The sequence below is a fragment of the Phoenix dactylifera genome, chromosome 4 (assembly GCF_009389715.1).
Source record: "Phoenix dactylifera cultivar Barhee BC4 chromosome 4, palm_55x_up_171113_PBpolish2nd_filt_p, whole genome shotgun sequence".
NCBI classification, from domain to species: domain Eukaryota; kingdom Viridiplantae; phylum Streptophyta; class Magnoliopsida; order Arecales; family Arecaceae; genus Phoenix; species Phoenix dactylifera.
In genome coordinates, this window is record NC_052395.1 from 29,728,965 (window position 1) to 29,747,689 (window position 18,725).

General features: G+C 41.1%; 1 long non-coding RNA gene across 13 annotated transcripts; it reads left to right on the forward strand.

Annotated features, from left to right (window-relative positions):
- Positions 1-4,022: 4,022 nt before the first annotated feature.
- On the forward strand, positions 4,023-11,799 carry LOC103707174. Of its 13 annotated transcripts, none has more exons than XR_005511770.1 (5): positions 4,023-4,459; positions 4,559-6,709; positions 7,205-7,645; positions 7,763-8,047; positions 9,816-10,239. It is a non-coding gene; the product is annotated as an uncharacterized LOC103707174 (long non-coding RNA). The 13 variants fall into 13 exon arrangements; XR_005511763.1 differs by having other exon boundaries at positions 4,023-4,187; positions 4,414-4,459; positions 7,205-8,047; XR_005511766.1 differs by having other exon boundaries at positions 4,024-4,459; positions 7,812-8,047.
- Positions 11,800-18,725: the final 6,926 nt, after the last annotated feature.

Here is an 18,725-nt window from a genome sequence, read left to right on the forward strand (position 1 = left end):
TGACTGCCCCTAGTATGTACATGTTTCACATTCAGTCTTGCTAGAAGACCAAACTGTACATTAGTAAGTTGTCTCAAAAGCACTAGTCTGCATGAATGACCATTTCAACAAAAGAAAATGCATTAAAACGTTTCTCCACTTTTTATTAGCAACTCATATTTCTTTCTATGCCCACGTAACAATCTGACAAAAGGGCCAGGTCCCTACTACTAGCGGGGTAAGCTTACTTGACTGAGTAATAGACATAATAGATTAGCTTCATCCAATGATCCCATCCATCATTATTTTGAATATAATCACGCACGAGTCTCTCTTACTCATTCTTCCACAAATTCTGCTTCTTAAGATTTATTTAGGAAAATAAATCAATTGTCTTGATTTGTGTTTCTAGGTTTAAATATATTCAACAATATATTTATGTCTTTTTTCCCCTCAACATTTTTATAGTATCTCCTCTTTTCTGTACTCAAAAAGCATAGTGCACTAAATATGCCTATCAAGCAGTACGCAGCAGTTACAATAACATAAAGTTGATAGATATGCAGAGGTACCAAAAATATAAATGGCACAACCTATCACCAATCGATGTATTAATCAGAAATACTTCAAGCATCTAATTTGATTGCATAGTCCAAATTACTAAAACTAAACCATGAGATATTGGAATCCCACTTTCCATATTCTCCAAAGAGAGATACATTCTACGACATCAAAAACTGCAGCAACAAAAATGAAAAGTATTACATCCTTTAGCTTCATTGAGTAACATTGTCGGTGATTCTTGGAGCAACAAATCATCATCAAAATTATCTACTGGAGTCCTAATTTGCCATCTGCAGTGAGATACAGATCTGAAAGACAAGCATTGATGTAAAATGGATAAATCTAATTGTACCTATTCAAAAACATCTCTTCAACATCTTGAAAGAACATAAGAAGGATTTAATGGAGCAACAGGCGCAATGAGAGAGCACTGCTCATCCACAAGTGCAGCGATTCAACAACGAAAATCACATCGAACATCTCCATTAAATAAAATTAATAACAAAGTCAGACCCCATTATACATGAATTACTGATCTTTTTGCTCGAACACTAACTAGAAATACCGAATCAAACTATCATAAAAGGCTGCACATGCATATCAGTCAGAAAGATAAAGAAGACAGTAAAAATTGCAATAAATTGCTGCATTCACAAGCAAGCTAGGTGAAGACTATGGAGGAATCACTATGCAGCATAACTAGACTAAGATAAACAGAAGGACGAAGCCATCTGAACATAAATAACAAGTATTTACTTCAATTGCCAACCCAAAATACCAAATCTTTCAAAGAAGTATCAGTAAAACAAAGGGAGGCAGACAAATAAAAATACAAAATGCTTATAGCCACATTCCCGTCAACCACACTGCTTACATAGTTACATCTCTGCATGATCAAAATGACTCCATAACAACTGAACATAATGTTAAAACCCCATTGAAACACAAAAAATAAACTCCAAATCTCATTCAAACCAAGCAAAGCAACAGGAAACATCTTTAAAAATCATTCCAATCATCATTTGATATTGTAAAAGATATGATTAAAATCAAACAGAGTTGAAAGATCGAAAAGAAATATCCTTTTAAAAATACCAAGTTGTAAACCAAGGGGAAAACCGAGAATAATATGAAAGACATATCAGCAACAAAGTAAAACCACCTCAATCACTAAACGAATATCTCAAAGAGACTATATACTTTTCCAATTCTGATCGCTGCACAACAGTTGTCTACCTGTAAAAAAGCTAAAGAGGAGTTCAACCTCCACAAGAATTCAAACACCATTAGACATGTTACCAATTCAATCAAAATAAACCAAGAGACTTTTATAACATAAGACAGTTCTATCGACCTGTTCATAAGGAAATGATCTAACGCCATCTATGGAAATTGGCATAAAAACAAACTCTGGAAACGAAAATAAATCATCAAGACCTCCCAAGATTTAATAAATCACATGGTCAAGCCCTAGAACTGGACGATCATCACAAAACGAGGACTCGACAGATCACAGCTACGATAGGAAATAACAAGGGAATCACCACATAACCCTAAAACCAGACTAGAAATCAAGAACCAACCAAACCCGAGCTCGAAACCAAGAACCATTACTGGAATCCAAAGAACACCAAGACCAAACTAGAAATCAAGAACACATATAACCCTAAACCCAGACTAGAAAAAAATCAAGAACCAACTAAAACCAAACTGGAAACCAACAACCATCTCAGGAATCCAAAGAACATCAAAACCAAACTAGAAAACAAGAAACAAGTAATCAAGAACCGCATCAAGAATGCAAAGGAAAAAAAAAAAAAGAGATACGAAATAGGGGACGGATCGCTTGCCTCCTCGTCGTCGTTCTCATCTTCCGGCGGTGGCTGAAGTTGATAGCGGGATCACCGCTCCAGGGATGCGAAGAAGAAGGCAGACGCCATCCCTTCAAGCCTCTCGCGCGAAAGGCAGCTCAGGTTCTCCACCTCAGGGCGGTCCTATCGCCGGATCCCGATGGATCGCTGGGAGAGAAGGGAGAAGAGCGGGAGGAAGGGTAGAAGTCCTCCAGGGAGGCGTTCTATATATAGCATAAGCGCCGGGACCATCGGTCAGCTTCACTTCCGTGCAAGTTAAAATTAATTAAAATAACGAATTTTGGACAGCGATAGTTTTAACATAACGTTATAAAAACCGTTACGGTGTTGATGTTGATGTTTGCCGTCAAACATTGTTACAGGTCCCTGACTTCTTATTTATTATTTATTATTATTATTAATTACAACAAACCGTTATAATTTTAATAACAACCGTCCTTTTCACTTGTAAGTTCTTTCAAATAAAAAATATTTTCCAAAATTCAAATCTTTATCTACAAATTCCCTCCAAAAATATTTTTATAATTCACAAAGTATTATTATTTGATAATAATAACCATTATTTTAGTGTATATTTTAATATTAAAAATTTATTTTTTTTAAGACAAGTAACAACTTTATACTGATCAATAACAATTTTTATTTTTATATAAATATTGTGATTATAATTTTGATAATATTTGTGCGCAAATATATAGCCGGCTTTAGATAATTTATAAGTTCCTAACTTTGAAGTTTTACGAAAACTTTGTAGCAGTTTGCAAATTTTTTAAAAGAGATACAATCGCAAAGTCTGCTAGAAAGTCCACAAATGGGCCTTCAATTATTTGTGGGCTACTTTCTAAAATCTTTGTGCAAAAAATGTTGAAAACAAACTTACATCATGTTCTTAACCAAGTTTTCAATTAATTAAAAGTCTCTAGCTTATAAACTCTATATAGATTATGGATATTTTGTGATTACATCATATCCAATTGTTTTTACAGACTTAGTGACCAAGTGGTCATCTTAGCGCATCACTACAAAAACATATGCTTGTGATTAGTATGGTGCACCACTACATGCACCTTGGTGTAGGATATAATTTTTGTGCCATCTAGAGATCTCGAATTCTGCGCATTAGAAAAAATTATTGACTTGTGCTTGTATGTGTTGTTTTGCAGTTGCAATGATCCATTGCTGAACTAATGGATCTGATCCAACCCACAATTTCTTGTTCACTAGTAATATGACATACATCTTGATATAGATATGGATGGATAGAATTACTTAAATTTGGTGGACCAATTCAACTGCAAAGCAATATATGCATACTGCATTGCGGTGGGATTGGTCCATCTGAGATGGTAAAATTGGTCTAACTAATAATTTTTTGTTCACCGGCATCATATCACATAATCACTTAAATCGGCCAAAATGGAGGGCACATATTTCACGAAGAAAAAAATACAATATGCGCGTGCGATAATATATATAACGGTTTTTTTTAAAAGAAAGCTATATAACATTTATTATATGGAATGTTTATTCAAGTCCTCCTTTGACAGCTGGTATACTACACGGATCTGGTGGACCGAAGCTCCGCTCTTATAAATAGGCTCCCACCTTTCCAATTCTGTGTGTCACGTTTCTTCCAGACGATACGGTGAGGAAGAGTCTCAAAGAAAAGGAGGCGGCCGGTCGCTGAGAGGTGGACGAGAGGAATGACCAATGGAAGTCCATGATCCCCGTTCACTCCAAATTCTTCGATGACCAGAACATCTCAGTGCTTTCGTAATTATATCTCTCCTCTCTCTCCTCTCTTTCTTCCCCCTCTCGCTTTTCGTTCTTCCGCCGGGTTTTGAATGAATGCTAAGGGTTTCTGTCCGAGGGTTTCGTCTTGTTTCACTTTTTTGAGTTTAATTATTTCTTATTCCAATGAGGGTTTTCATCGATTCTTGGAGGGTTTTAGTTTAGGGGATTTGATTCTTCGTTGGTTCTTCTTTTTCTTGATTCCTAGAGGATCTTGGTGCATTGCCGGTGGACGTGACGGTACTTTAGATCAGGTTCGGTTTTTCTTTTTCGTGTTTATTTTTAATTTTCATAATGTGCAGTTTTGCTTCGTTAAGTATGAATGAAATTTTTAACCAAAGATAGGCCGGTAGGTGAAGGAAGTATGGACCTTGTCGATGATGGTGGCTTGGATGGGGAGGACTCTGATGGACGTGTTGATGAGAGGAGATGATCAAGAGGATCTGGGGTGTGGTGATGGAAAGAGATAACAGGAAGGAAGTAAAGGAATAGGATATTGTAAGGAGATATGCAAGAGATAAGAAAATTTCCTTTGTTTATATGCTGCTTATTTTAGAATTTTCTGTTAACAAATTCTCAAACCTCAGGGGACTCTGTTGGAAGAGTTCAGCTGCAAATGTATTCTGTTCTAATATTTTATCTTAGAAAATCTGAAAATAATGTATTTTGATGCCAATGAACTTAGTTTTATATCACTACTGTGTTTGCGATAATATTGTGGATAATATTTCTTGCAGTTCTATTCTATTTCATTCAGTGTCACACAAAATCACATAATCTATTCTTGTTCTTCTTCACATATGATGTTTGTTTGTATAGGAACAATATTTTCATATATTCTTTTCTTTAAATCCATTGGTAGTGTGAACTATATATGTATCTGGGAGCAGTGTTTTTTCTTTCTTACACCTGAATCTTTTAATCTTATCTAGGTCCGAAAGTGGGTTGGATTATATCTGACAGTATCTGTTTATGTATCCGATTTGAGTTGAATTTGGATACTATTTTTTTAGTCCGATCGGATCCGGATTCGGATAATCCATTCAAAAATCTTCCGGATACGGATGTGGATGCAGATATACCTGATTTTTCTGGATTCGGATCCGAATCCGGATATCTATATAATAAAGGTAAGTGAAAAGAAGAAGTTTAAGTTAAATTAAATTGGGAAACTAATTAAGCGATAACCAAACCTAAACTAAAAGGAACTCAGATATCGAATGACCGTCACTTAAGATAGTAGCCCGAATACGGCATATCCGATTCGAATAAAATTCTTCGAATCACCCCGCATAAGCGAAAGGCTCAAACTTCTTGTTCGTTCGTTTTGTCCCTTTTTTTTCTTTTCGTCGTCTTTAAGCAATTAGGGTTTGAAAGATCCCATCTACTTTCTAGTTTCTACCTAGTGATTGCAACCGACGACAGTCGTGAGATGCTTTAGAGGCGTTATAGATCCGGTCTACTTTGGTGACGAACAATTTTGAGTAGTATATTCTTTATGAAATTATTAGTTTTTATTATTGATAAATGCTTGTTAAAATTATATTTGTTTTAATTGAATCTTTCTTTTATGATCATATCTTTATTGCTAGTTTCTATTATTGAATTTTGCTCAAATTTGATAAATATCCAAAAAAGTATCTGATTTATATCTGTATTCGGATGAGAAAATATGTATATGTTTAATATCCGATTAGCATTTGTTACCGTTTAGAACAAATATGGATATGCTTAATATCCGATTCGTATCCGTATCCGTTTAGAACAAATATGGATATTAATTTGATATCCATTTAATATTCGTATCCATATCCTTATTTGTTAAAAAATATGGATATATCAATATCCGATCTATATCCGATCCGTTTTCAGCCCTAATCTTATCTCTGTGAAACTGAGGAGAATTTACTACATTGGACTTTTTTTTCAAGTTTTCTTTTATATCGGTCTTGAGTTCCATTTATTTTCTTTCACTTCTTGGGAAGAAAAATTCATATTGCTAATGATCTCTGTCAGTTTAATTTTGACCCTTTTTAACTTAAATTTCTTGAGGTTCTTTAAACCTATTATCTTGTTACATTCATATTTCTAATGATCTCTATCACTTCTTAGCTTGTTACATTCTTCATTTTGCTATTCTTGTACATAATTATCTCTTTAAAACTATTATTTGTCTCATAGTTTGTTCTGGGAAACTGTTTCTTCAGTTGTTGAAACCATAATTACTATCTGGACGCATTGTGTAGCTTTGTGCATTTAATAGTTTTCACTACAATTTTCCAACCATAATGTGATAAAACTATATCTGAGTTTCTGCTTTGTTTTTCTAATGTTTCATTGGTCAGTCTACTGGAATGGGTAGAAATGGTGCGTGATTTCTACCCCTGCTCTGTTCCATATTGGCTTGGAGGCAGGGTCTTGGTTAGTTTTCAACTGGTTGGAATTAAGACAGGAATTACTGTACTGGAACTCGATAAAACTCTGAAAGCTCACCGAAAGAAGAGGTGGTGTCTAAGTTTATCCAGTCATTGTTTATACTTAATGCACTCAAAGTCTGCTCAACCAAGTGCTTCATGAACAGAACACTAGCATTTACAGATTATGCAAGTTATCCTCATTTCAGAGAACTACTTTATTAATCGTGATAGGATGAGCAATTGAGTGACCCTCATTTCAGAGAATACTTTATTAATAGTGATAGGATGAGCAATTGAGTGCAATATGATATTAATTATTCTGGGTACATGTTGCCTATTTTTCTTTTACTTTTGTCGTTTTCTTGTGTGCTCCATGTATATCTTATATTGGATTATCCAATAACTATTGTAATTTTAGAAAGTGATATTTCTTTGTCTAATACTAATGGCTTCAACATTTTCTAGCATTTGTTATATATTATAATATGTTTAAGGATGTTGAAGAGTTTTTAGATGTTAAACTTGGTGTGCGTTATCACAGTTATCTTTTAAATCCTTATATTTGATTTTAAATTTTGTAAGGTGGTGATACACAAAATCAGTGTCTCCGACTGAATGTAAATTGTGAAAGGTGCGTTCAGTGCAAGGAGGGACCATGTCTGTGCATTGGTCTCAGTAAGGATAAACAGGCAGTGACTTGTTCCTCATTCTTTTTCTTTTCTTTTTCAAATTTTAACTCTTTTGGAGGGCTTACAGCTTTCTATACTTACATTACTTTTTCTTTTCTACTAGCACTTGATTATCCGAGGCTGTAATTTCATTTATGATTATTATTAGTCATAATTAATATTTGTGTCTAATTTGTGCGCTGCTGCAAACTTTCAGGACAAGAATGTCAATATGGGGTTCTCTGGAGTGGATGAGCATCCATAATGAAGTGCAGAATTTTCAAGGCACAGCACAAGACTGTAATTGTAACTACCACCAAAAGAGAATTTCCTGCCACTGCTACTCATGATCCTGGTATTTGCAATAAATATTGTCATTTTATGCTATCATCATGCTGCAGTTTATTTGAATCAATGCTGTCTGTGATTTAAATATGCACCAGCATCCCCATAACGTACTAACGAGTTTCAGTTTACATATGCACTCTTTCTGTCATATGTCTTTATGTGATTGAGGGCAGGGCATCAGTAATCTAGCTCGTATGATGCAAGTGGATGGCAGATCTGAGCACCCAAGGGTGTCCTTCTGTCAATGAATGCCGGTCATATCCTTAAACGGATGTCTGTAAAAGGGGAACTGCATGTGATTTGTCGTGAAAAATATGGTGAACAAATATGAGGGGTGGTTAGGTTGCTGAGAAGGGTCTGATGAGGGGTTAATGAGGAAAGCATGGAAAAGAGTCCGGGAGCATTACAGGTCAGTTATTCTAGATTCTTTGTTTTTTTTTCTTTTTTCCTTGAGTGAAAACATCTATTTTCTCTTGTCTTAGAAAAGCATTAATTTACTCAGTGATGTAGTTTAGGTTGTGACTAAATATTCTATTCACATTACATGTGGTACTGATTATGGTGGCATTTACCTCATTGTACAACAGCATATGAATATGCTTTACATTTGCTGCTTCTAACCCTGCTTTAGAGTCTTTATCTTATTTTGATTTTTCTTTGTAAAATATTTGAATATGCTATACATTTGTTGCTTTTTTCCCTACTATAGTAGATTATCTGGTTTTTATTTGTTTATAAGTGTGTGATGATCTACTTTTGGTCTATGAGTTTATCTTGTCTAACCACAGTTTCTAATATGAGATGCAAATATATATTTGGCTTCTTTTAATCTTACAGTCCTTTCCAACCTGACTCTTCCACTTAGGATCTAATAGTTTTAAAGAGATTTTGTTTTCAAAAAATCTTTGTGCGCAACCTATTCTTCAAAATTAAATGTTGTTCATTTCTTTTATTTCTTAATCATATTCTTACAGTAATGGGTTTTCTTTAAAGAAAATTGAAATAGAGGAAGGTGATGTTGGATTGATACTTTTAACCGAGTAGATGGTAAAGAAAGAGCTAATCTTGATTTAGTGTTGGTGGACATTACAGTAGTTTGGACCTAATATGCTTCCTTTTTTATTTTATATTTTGTCAGGCTTTTATTTACTTTTTTTTTTGTTTCATGCTTGCTTGATCAGAATTAGATGAGAACAAAGGAGAAAAAGAAAACAAAATTTACTGATGCAATTTCCCCTCTTCTTTTTGGGGTATGGTGCAATGTTGGCACTTTGAATGATATACGGGGGTGAAATTTTAACCGAATAGAGGGCAAGGGGTAAAGGCTGTGTGCCGTACGTACACAATGTTGGTGCCATGGAAGGATGGGGAGGACTCTGATGGTAGTAGTGATGAGAAAAGAGGATGAGGATCTTAGGGGTGGTGATGCTAGAAAGGGATGATGAACGGATAGCAAAGAATAGGAGATTGATAATAAGATAACGAGGTAAAAAAATTTCAGTTGTTTATACATTCGTTATTTTAACATTTATCTTTGCCAAAGTAATAAACTTATTCTATGGATAATTTCTCCAAAGTAGGAGGCTGTGTTTGAAAAGTTAGGTGAAAATGCACTATGTTGTAATATATTATTTAAAATATCTGAAAGTAATGTACTTTGATGTCAGTGAACTTAGTATCAATATGACTGATGCATTCAAGACGATATTTTACCTTTCTCAGCCTCTTACTTTTTATTTATAAATTTAAGACGAACTGAAACAATGTAGATATTGTGCCTGCTCTGTGTCTCGTTTGCTTGGAGGCATAGTCTTGGTAAACTTTCAAGCGATGAAAAGCAAGAATAAAGTTGATGTATTGGAACTCGACAAAACCTTGATAGCCCATCAAAGATAGATGTGGCGCCATGGTATTATATCATTATTTATACTTCATGCACTCACAGCCAGCTGAAGCAAGTGACTTACGAACTGACAACTAGCAACTACTGGTAATATAGCTTCCTAGGTTAGAAAATTTATACCTTAGCAATAGTGATAGGATGAGCAATGACGTACCTATTTTTGCTTTGTTGTCTGTTTTTCTTGTGTATACCATACACATCAGACGTTGGATTCTTTTTCCTAATCCAAGAATCATAGTAAGTTTAGAATCATTATTTTGTATGATTCTTGCAGCTTCCGCATTTGATATTCACTGGATTTTGGTGAGGGGAGAGAGGATGCTTCCTTTGGCTAGGCTTCTTGGTGGGGGAGGAGGGAAGAGGAGAGATTCTTGATGGAGCTGAGACTAATAGTAGTGGCGAGGGGCAGGGAAGGGAGAGGGATTTGGAGGAAGACATAGCATTTGAGGCGGCGGCGGCACAACATCCTGTGTGGCTTGATATTAGGATGGGCTAATTACTTCTGGTTACATCCACTAGGAAAATGATCAGTCTCGTGAACTCGAGAGTAATTTTTAACCTCCACCGGGTGCTTTGTAGTATTTTGCACCTGTATTTGTATATTCTGAACCCCTGACGGTTCTTGGGGTCACTGTGTAAAAACATGTAAAATATAATTAAAAACAGGTCCCCTTATTGAAGGATATTGTGAACTTTCATGCATTAATTATTATTTGTAGTTAATAGTTAGCTGGTCCAAGTTAGCTAAAGTAAGCCTTAGGTTCAATGAAATTAAATTGTCTTTGGGTGGTTTAGTTTTCAACCTGGGTCATGTAGTCATGGAAAATGGCTGGTACCTCTCTTTGAATTGAAGTCTTATTTGGTCCTATAATGTAACACAAAGCTAGTTGGAGAGGCATCCATAGTTCATTTTCTTAAGGCATCTTGTAAAGCGACGAATTTTTTATATGTTTTTTTCTCTCTAATATTTTTCTTACCCTCTTCTGACTTTTATTCTTTTAGTTGATTAATGCTTGTTTTGGATCTTGCGTGGGCATGTTTAATCCACACCGAAAAGCGTGCCATTTTACACCCTTATTATTATTAGTCACAGTAAGTGTGTATTTCTTGACCGCAAAATGCTTTTGAGATTAGTAGATTAGTGATCCCTATATAGAATATGTGAAACAAAAAAAATAATATTGGTTCTTACAAATGTAATTATATCTAAGTTCAGAATTTGTACAGTCGCCGTCTCACTGTATAAAATATCTGAAAGAAAAATACAAGTGCAATTAGTCCTAAATGATTTTCAATTATTTGAAGTAAAGAGTTTGCATTTGTACATGCAAAGTCTCAAACGTTGTCTGCTTAACTAAGTACGACATATGTTAAGAAAATTATGTATAAATATTTCTCATAAAAAGAAAATTATTTATAAATCCCTTATTAAACATAGATAACTTGTTATTTTAGCCTTCTTTTATTTTCTAGTGTAGCAGGTAACGTAGTCTACACACGATCTCTTTGGTGAGAAAGAAGAATAGTGAAGGGGAATACGAGTCAAATAAACAAGAGTTGTTCTCTCTTTCCTTTGAAGAAATGCTTTTCCTTTTCAACATTGATCATTTGACTTAGCTTGATTGGCCTGATCTAAAGTGAAATTTTATCTTATTTCATGCGATCCAAGGTTCAATCTTTTGTTTATTATGCGTAATAGATTTTTCTACTGTAAAGTTGGTGAAAAGTGGCTTGACATTAGCTTTAGACCATGTTATAATTCAGTACAACATTTTTATAAATTGAAACATCTTTGGATGAATGCCCATGTTATGGTACGTCATGGTGGCGATGATCCTCATGTTCACATTGATCCTCGATAGATAGCAATGAGGAGGGTAAGCATTAGACAAAATCTACTGTAGATTCATAGAGCTTATTCCTTTGTTGGGTCCAATGAGAGGCCATGGTCAATAATGTCCAATAGTAGATTAGATGAATTCAGTAATCTTCTCTAGCCCAAAACTCTTTAGCTCACCATTGAGTTAAACGACCAACATCAATTACAATATTAAGGCTATGTCACATGGGTATAGATATCATAAGTAAAGGAGTTTAGGAGTCACAATGCCAGCTATATTGCTATTGTAGTGGCCTCCATCCCATAAACAAAGAAATACCTCTTATTAGAAAAAACATTCATCTTTTATTTTTCTTGGTATACTGTGATCATTATGACTTCCAACCATCAAACCCGTCCCTAATATCTAATTTTCTTTATGCATAAAAAGCTCCACCTAATTGAGTCACTTAGATCTGTCTACTAATACAATTCAATAAGTGCTTCCTTTGTGTCAAATTACACAAGATAACCCACAGGTCTAATAGGTGTCACGAGATCCAAAGCCAGATTCAAAAAAACCCTTGAATTGTGCAAAATTAGAATGGCATAGGGGGCCCACCGCTTTTGGTTTCAGCCATGCGACACCCATCCAAGATCATTTCTTGCATTGAGCTTCATCTGTATTCGGCGGGCTAGATCGCTTCGATATGGCCCAATTTGCCGACTTCATCCCAGAAATGCACCTTATGGATCCTCCAATTCGAGGAAGGGACTTCACGTGGTCAAATTATCATGAGAATGTATTCCTTTGCCAAGTTATACCGCTTTATACTCTCTACTGATTACGAAGTTTCGCATCCACTTTGCTATGTGCATGCTTTGCCAAAGGCCCAAAGCCAACTCCTGACTGCATCCTCATTTGCCTTTATGATGGAAACATATACTCTGGTCCAGCCTTTCCGTTTCGAGTTGCTTTGGCTACAATAAACCAATTTGCACTGCCTAATCCCCTTACTAGTGGGATCTAACCCACCGCGGCCTAGCTGCAATCTTGGTGCGCAAGACTGAAAGGCACACGGAGTCAATTCCAGGTGCACAACATAGTCCGCAAGCAAAAAGAATCTATGGCACCACTACATGAAACTGATGCTCTTGAAGAGTAATGGGATTTGATGGCAGCTGAACCTTCTCAGCGTTGCACTATCAAAGAGTGGCTGGAAAGTTCAGCGCACCAAGGCGAGTTGTCATGGAAACAACGTTTGTGTCAAATGGGCTGCACCATGGTGACAAAACATGGCTTATCTGGAATGGCAAATTGTTGCCGTCACCAAAATAATATATCGGTTAACGCAAATCATGGGATCATGCTAAATGAGATTGCAGGGGAGTTTACAAACGTTTTCTTTAATTGAAAAGATTTTGAATACTTATATAAAACTAAAAAATTTAAAAAATATTTTTCAGCTAGCTTTTTTTTTTAGTGACGTTTTGGATTATTACAAATAATATCATAGTAGATTCGGCTCATAATTAATGTGGACTAGAGGGTACTGCAGCACAAACTTATTGATACTGACCACGGATTGATTATAGTGCTTGTGATTAGATTTGGATGAATTTATATTCTTAGTCTGACAAGGATATTAGGCTTAAACGAGGAAAGTATATAAGGATTCCTATAAGTGTGTATATAGTTCTATATTGATTATTCGTCAGAAAGAAATTGAGTATTTATATAGAATTAAGAAATCTAAAAAATATTTTTAAACTAGTATTTTTTGGATAAGGTTCTGGATTATTACACTGTCAACGTCAATTTATCCTCCTTTATCCAAGGATGAAGCAAAGATGCGGTTTTTGAGCTTGGATTGGAGAAGGCTCTAGGACCACTCGGGTTCGAATTGAATAGGAAAAAGACATCTCCTGGGAGAAAAAAAATATGTACCGACCAATCAGCCTTCCCGATGGGATCATAAGAGCCATCACCGCAATTGCTAGTCAATCGTCTTAAATCTGTCATGGTGGAGCCTGACAAGCACCACCCAATTGACCTTTTTGCATGACAGATGTATCCTTGATAGCTTCATCACTTCTCATTAGATGTACTGAGAGATTTCAACCAAGTCAACTGGCAATTCCTTCTCACACTTCTATCCGGGAACGGGGTTTTACAAGTAACTTGTGCTCCTTGATCAGATCAATCCTTCTCACCAGCAATTCATCCACCTCGCTAAAATAACGAGCGTGGCCCCTGTTCGCGCGCCAGCGCGGGCTATCATATTCGTAGAACGGACAGAAATTTGGGGTTCTTACGGGTCTAGACCCTGAACCACCATTTGAGGGGGGAAAGCTGCCAATCAATTATCCTGGCTTGCCTTCTTTGCATGAAAGAGGACTCTCCAAACAGCACTGGCAGCCTCCTATTTGCCGACTTGACCCCAAACTGGCGGGATGTAAAGGCTCCACTCTCTCTTGAGGCGAAAGGTTGACATTGGTCAACTCAGTCCTATCGGTGATCGCACAGTACTACATGTCGGTATTCCTTCCACCCATTTGGATGATCGAGCAACTGGACCTTATCCACCAATCCTTTTTTTTGGAAGGGATCTATCCCAATATCAGCTGGCTTCTGCCTCATTAATTGGAGGAAATGTTGGATGCCGGAGCAGCAGGAAGGACTTGGAATCAAAAACTTCAACCAAAAATGAACCTAGCTTTACTAGGTGGGGACTTGTACCATACCATGCTCCAGCAAAGGCTATTGCTAGCAAAACATTACACAAGAAGACCGCCTCGATTACACGTCTTCGCTGCTTTGACAGTTTCTTTCATGCAGATCGAAAATCCATACAGGAGATAGAGCAATAATAAGGGCATGTTTGGTTGGAAGAAGTTGGGCTTTGGAATGGAAATGAGAATGAGTGGCTCTTATTCCAGTTATTTGATAGGAGGGGGTTTCATTTCCATTCCTATTCCAGAGAAAAAGTCCCATTTTCTCAAATTTAATCTAGGCTTTCTTCTAATATTCAAATTCCATTTCGAATTAACCAAACGCGCCCTACGGTATTTTGGAAAGACCCTGTTGGGGAAATATGCTTTTCCCCCAGCAACATAATTATTCCTAAGAGGCCGCACAACCGCCGACTTGGGACAGCCGAGGTCGGCGTCCGACCTCCGACCTCAGAACCTCCGACACCTGAGGTCTATTCTTGTCGACTACCCACGACGGCCGTACCCCTCCGAGGTCCGGCCGAGGGCCATATCCTGCCACTGCCCCGGCATTTATTGCGCACGACCTCTGCAAACCCTCGGTTCACTCAACAATTAATGTGGATCTCCAGCTCACTCAACAATTAATACGGATCTCCAACTTATTCCACCATTAATGCGCGTGGCTCCTGTTATCTACGGACCCGCAACTCTCCACGGCAAGTCAGCCCAGCAGAGTCCAATCAACGATGATAAGTCTCTGATCTCGGCCTTACCCCCGACATCAATGCAATGATTCGTCCGATCGCGTGCCGCCTCGGGTCGTACGACGACCTCACCTCCGACATCAATGTAATGATTCACCTGATCGTGCGCCGATCTGAGCAACATGCCGAGCCGTACAATGGCCTTGCCCCATCACATCACAGGTAAACCGACCCCCCTATAAAAGGGAGCCCTTGCTTCTCAGAGGGGGGTTGGAGACTGGGCACTCTACAAATACTATTCTTCTTCTTCTCTTACACGATTTGCCCCCTCTGACTTAAGCATCGGAGGGCCGGCGCCGGAAGACCCGGCCACCGGCTTTCCTGCAGGCACCCGGACGGAGGACGCCGCCCGCCGACGGACCGCCGCTCCCCTGTGAGCACCTGCCGCTCCCTCTCTTCGACCGACGATCGCCCCCGGGTCCAATTTCCAGCAACAGTTGGCGCTAGAGGAAGGGACCGAGTAGCGATCATTAAGTTGAGAAGCAAGGGAGCCTCCAACATCTCCCGGCGTCCCCCGCAGAGTCCTGGACATTCCGTCCAGAATTCACTCACTCCGGCTGACCCAGCTCCTCAGGTCCAGCCGGAGCAGTTCAATGCCCTGATACAGCAAGTCCAGGCCCTGGCCGCCGCCGTTCAAGGCCTGCGGCGCGAGGAGGCCTTACCAATGCTCCCCCCGCAGGCCCAGGTCCTGCCAGAATTTCCTCCCAACGGCCCGGTTCTCCCAGGCCAGAACTTGCATGGCTCCTCCAGAGCCAACAATGAAGAGCGGACTTCTCCCCAGAGAGAGCTACCGGGGGAAGATCTCAACAGAAGACCCCAACCCTCTGAGGCTGAGTCAGCCCCAGACCACCGTGAGCCGGAGCAGACCACGGTGACAATCCCACGGGTTGGGGAGCTCGACAGGAAAGTTGAGCATTTGGAGCGCCAAATCGCAGCGCTCCACAGTAGGAAGGCAAGGCAGGAGGGAGACTTCGAGTTCACCACCAAATCCCCTTTCTCCCGCCAGATCGAGGATGAGCCGGTCCCCGCGAGGTTCAAAATGCCTCAGGTGGAGCCCTACAGCGGAATTACCGACCCCCTCGACCACTTGGAGAGCTACCGAGCCCTCATGGCTCTACAAGGATCCTCGGAGGCCGTACTTTGTAAGGCCTTCCCAATGACTCTTCGAGGGACAGCTCGGCTTTGGTTTTCTGGACTAAAGCCGAACACGGTGTCCTCCTTCGAGCAACTCGGCAGGCAGTTCGCTACCAATTTTGCCGCCAGCCGACGCCACCGACGGACGTCAGACTCCCTCCTGGACATCAAGCAGAAGGAGGGGGAATCCCTCAAGGAGTATCTGGACCGTTTTACTGCCGCCACGTGGGAAGTTCGCGAGCTAGACCAGTCAATAGCCATGTCAGCTCTGAAGACTGGAGTTCACTCCTACCGATTCCTCTTCTCCATTGAGAAGAGCTTCCCGGCCGACTTCACCGAAATGTTGGCCCGAGCCCGGAAGTACGCCAAGGCCGAGGAGGCAGTTGCCTCCAGGCGGGGAGCGATTGAGCCCGCCTCAAGGAAGCAGAAGAAACGCCGCGAGGAGCGCGGCCGACAAAGGAGCCAATCCCCCCGTCGAGAGAAGAAGCTCCCCCGACTGAGGAGCCCGCCTCGGCAGTAGGGACGACCTCAGCGGAGGACTCCACCTCGACCAAGGTCTCCACCGCGGCCTCGGACGTACCCAGGGAGGTACAAGAACTATACACCTGTCAATGCCCCTCGGGCCGAGATCTTGATGGAAATCGAGGGTCGGGATTTCTTCCGACCCCCGCCTCCTATGCGGGATACTGGAGTTCCCCGCAATCCCAGGAAGTACTGCCGCTTCCACCGAGACCGTGGGCACGACACGGAGGATTGCTTCCAGCTCCGGGACGAGATAGAGACGCTCATCCGCCGGGGAGTACTCAATCGGTTCGTGAGAAACCGACGTGAGGAAAGAAGGCCGACGGAAAATGCCACACTGCCCGAGAACCCGGACGACAACAGGCCTATCGCCGGCACCATCAATATGATCGGAGGAGCCTCGGTAGGAGCAGCTGCCCAGGGAGCCCCCCGAAGCGCCTGCGTGCTGATGAAGTCATCTCGTTCTCGGACGAGGACTTGGAAGGGGTTGAGACCCCCCACGATGACGCTGTGGTCATCTCTATGATTGTAAACAGGTTGGATGTAAAATGTGTCCTAGTTGACAATGGAAGTTCAGCCAACATTTTGTACTATCATGCCTACCAAAAAATGGGGTTGCCAGAAGGACATCTCCGAAAAATCAATACCCCACTGGTTGGGTTCACCGGGGATTCGGTCCCAGTTGAAGGTGAGGCCAGCTTCCTTGTCACAGTTGGCCTCGCTCTCCGGGAGAGCACTGTGAGGACGGACTTCCTTGTGGTCCGCCTGCCCTCAGTCTACAATGCCATCCTTGGGCGGCTAGGGCTAAACGCCCTCCGAGCCATGGTCTCAACCCGTCATCTGCTCATGCGGTTCCCCGCCGGCCAAGGAGTAGGCGAGGTCCGTGGAGACCAGTTGGTTGCCAAGCAATGCTACATGGCGGCCTACCGAGTAAGGCAACTGACCGAGGCGCCGATTCAGCCAACAGGCCCCTCACTACCCATAGAAACCATGGATGCGAGGGACACCCTTTGGAAGAAGCAAGTAGAGCCTGGTGAGCTTCTTGTTCAAATTCCACTACGAGAAAATTTTTCCGAGCTAACTGTGCAGGTCGGCTCCGGCCTTGGCGCCCGCGAGAGGAATCACCTCATCAGCTTCCTGCGGGACAATGCTGATATCTTCGCCTGGTCGCCCGCGGACGTACCGGAAACTGACCCTGAGGTCATGGTCCATCGACTTCAGGTGAAGCCGACTAGCAGACCTGTAAAGCAGAAGAAAAGAGGCTCCGCCCCGGAACGGCAACGAGCTGCGGCCGAGGAGGTGGATAAACTCCTTGAAGCCGGCTTCATCCGGGAGGTCTCTTACCCAGATTGGCTCACCAACGTAGTCCTCGTAAAGAAGGCCAACGGAAAATGGCGCATGTGCGTGGACTACACCGACCTGAACAAGGCTTGCCCAAAAGACAGTTTCCCTCTCCCAAGCATCGACCAGCTCGTCGATTCCACTTCAGGACACCAACTGCTGACTTTTATGGACGCCTTCTCGGGGTACAATCAAATTCGAATGGTGCCAGAAGACGAGGAGAAGACGGCCTTCATCACCGACAAGGGCACCTATTGCTACAAGGTGATGCCCTTCGGCCTGAAGAACGCTGGAGCCACCTATCAGAGGCTGGTCAGCCAAATTTTTAAAGACCAGATCGGCCGGAATATGGAAGTTTACGTGGACGACATGCTGGTGAAGAGTCGAGCGGCGGAGCACCATATAGCTGACCTCAACGAAACGTTCTCCAAGCTCAGGAGATACCGAATGAAGCTCAACCCAGCGAAGTGCGCGTTCGGAGTCACCTCGGGCAAGTTCCTGGGCTTCATAGTAACCCAGCGCGGAATCGAAGCCAACCCCGAGAAAATCCGAGCGCTGCAAGAAATGGCGCCCCCGAGGACAGTCAAGGAGGTGCAGCGGCTTACCGGACGGGTCGCCGCCTTGGGGAGATTTGTCTCCCGATCGGCTGAGCGCTGCCTCCCATTCTTCAAGATCCTCAAATGGCCAAAGGACTTCCAGTGGTCAGAAAAATGCCAGCAGACCTTTGAAGAGCTCAAAAGCCTTCTGGCCTCTCCCCCGCTGCTCACCAAGCCTCAAAGGGACAAAGTCCTTTACTTATACCTGGCCGTCTCTCCAGTTGCAGTGAGCTCAGTCCTCGTCCGGAAAGAGGACAAGCTCCAAAAGCCGGTCTACTACGTCAGCCGGGTCC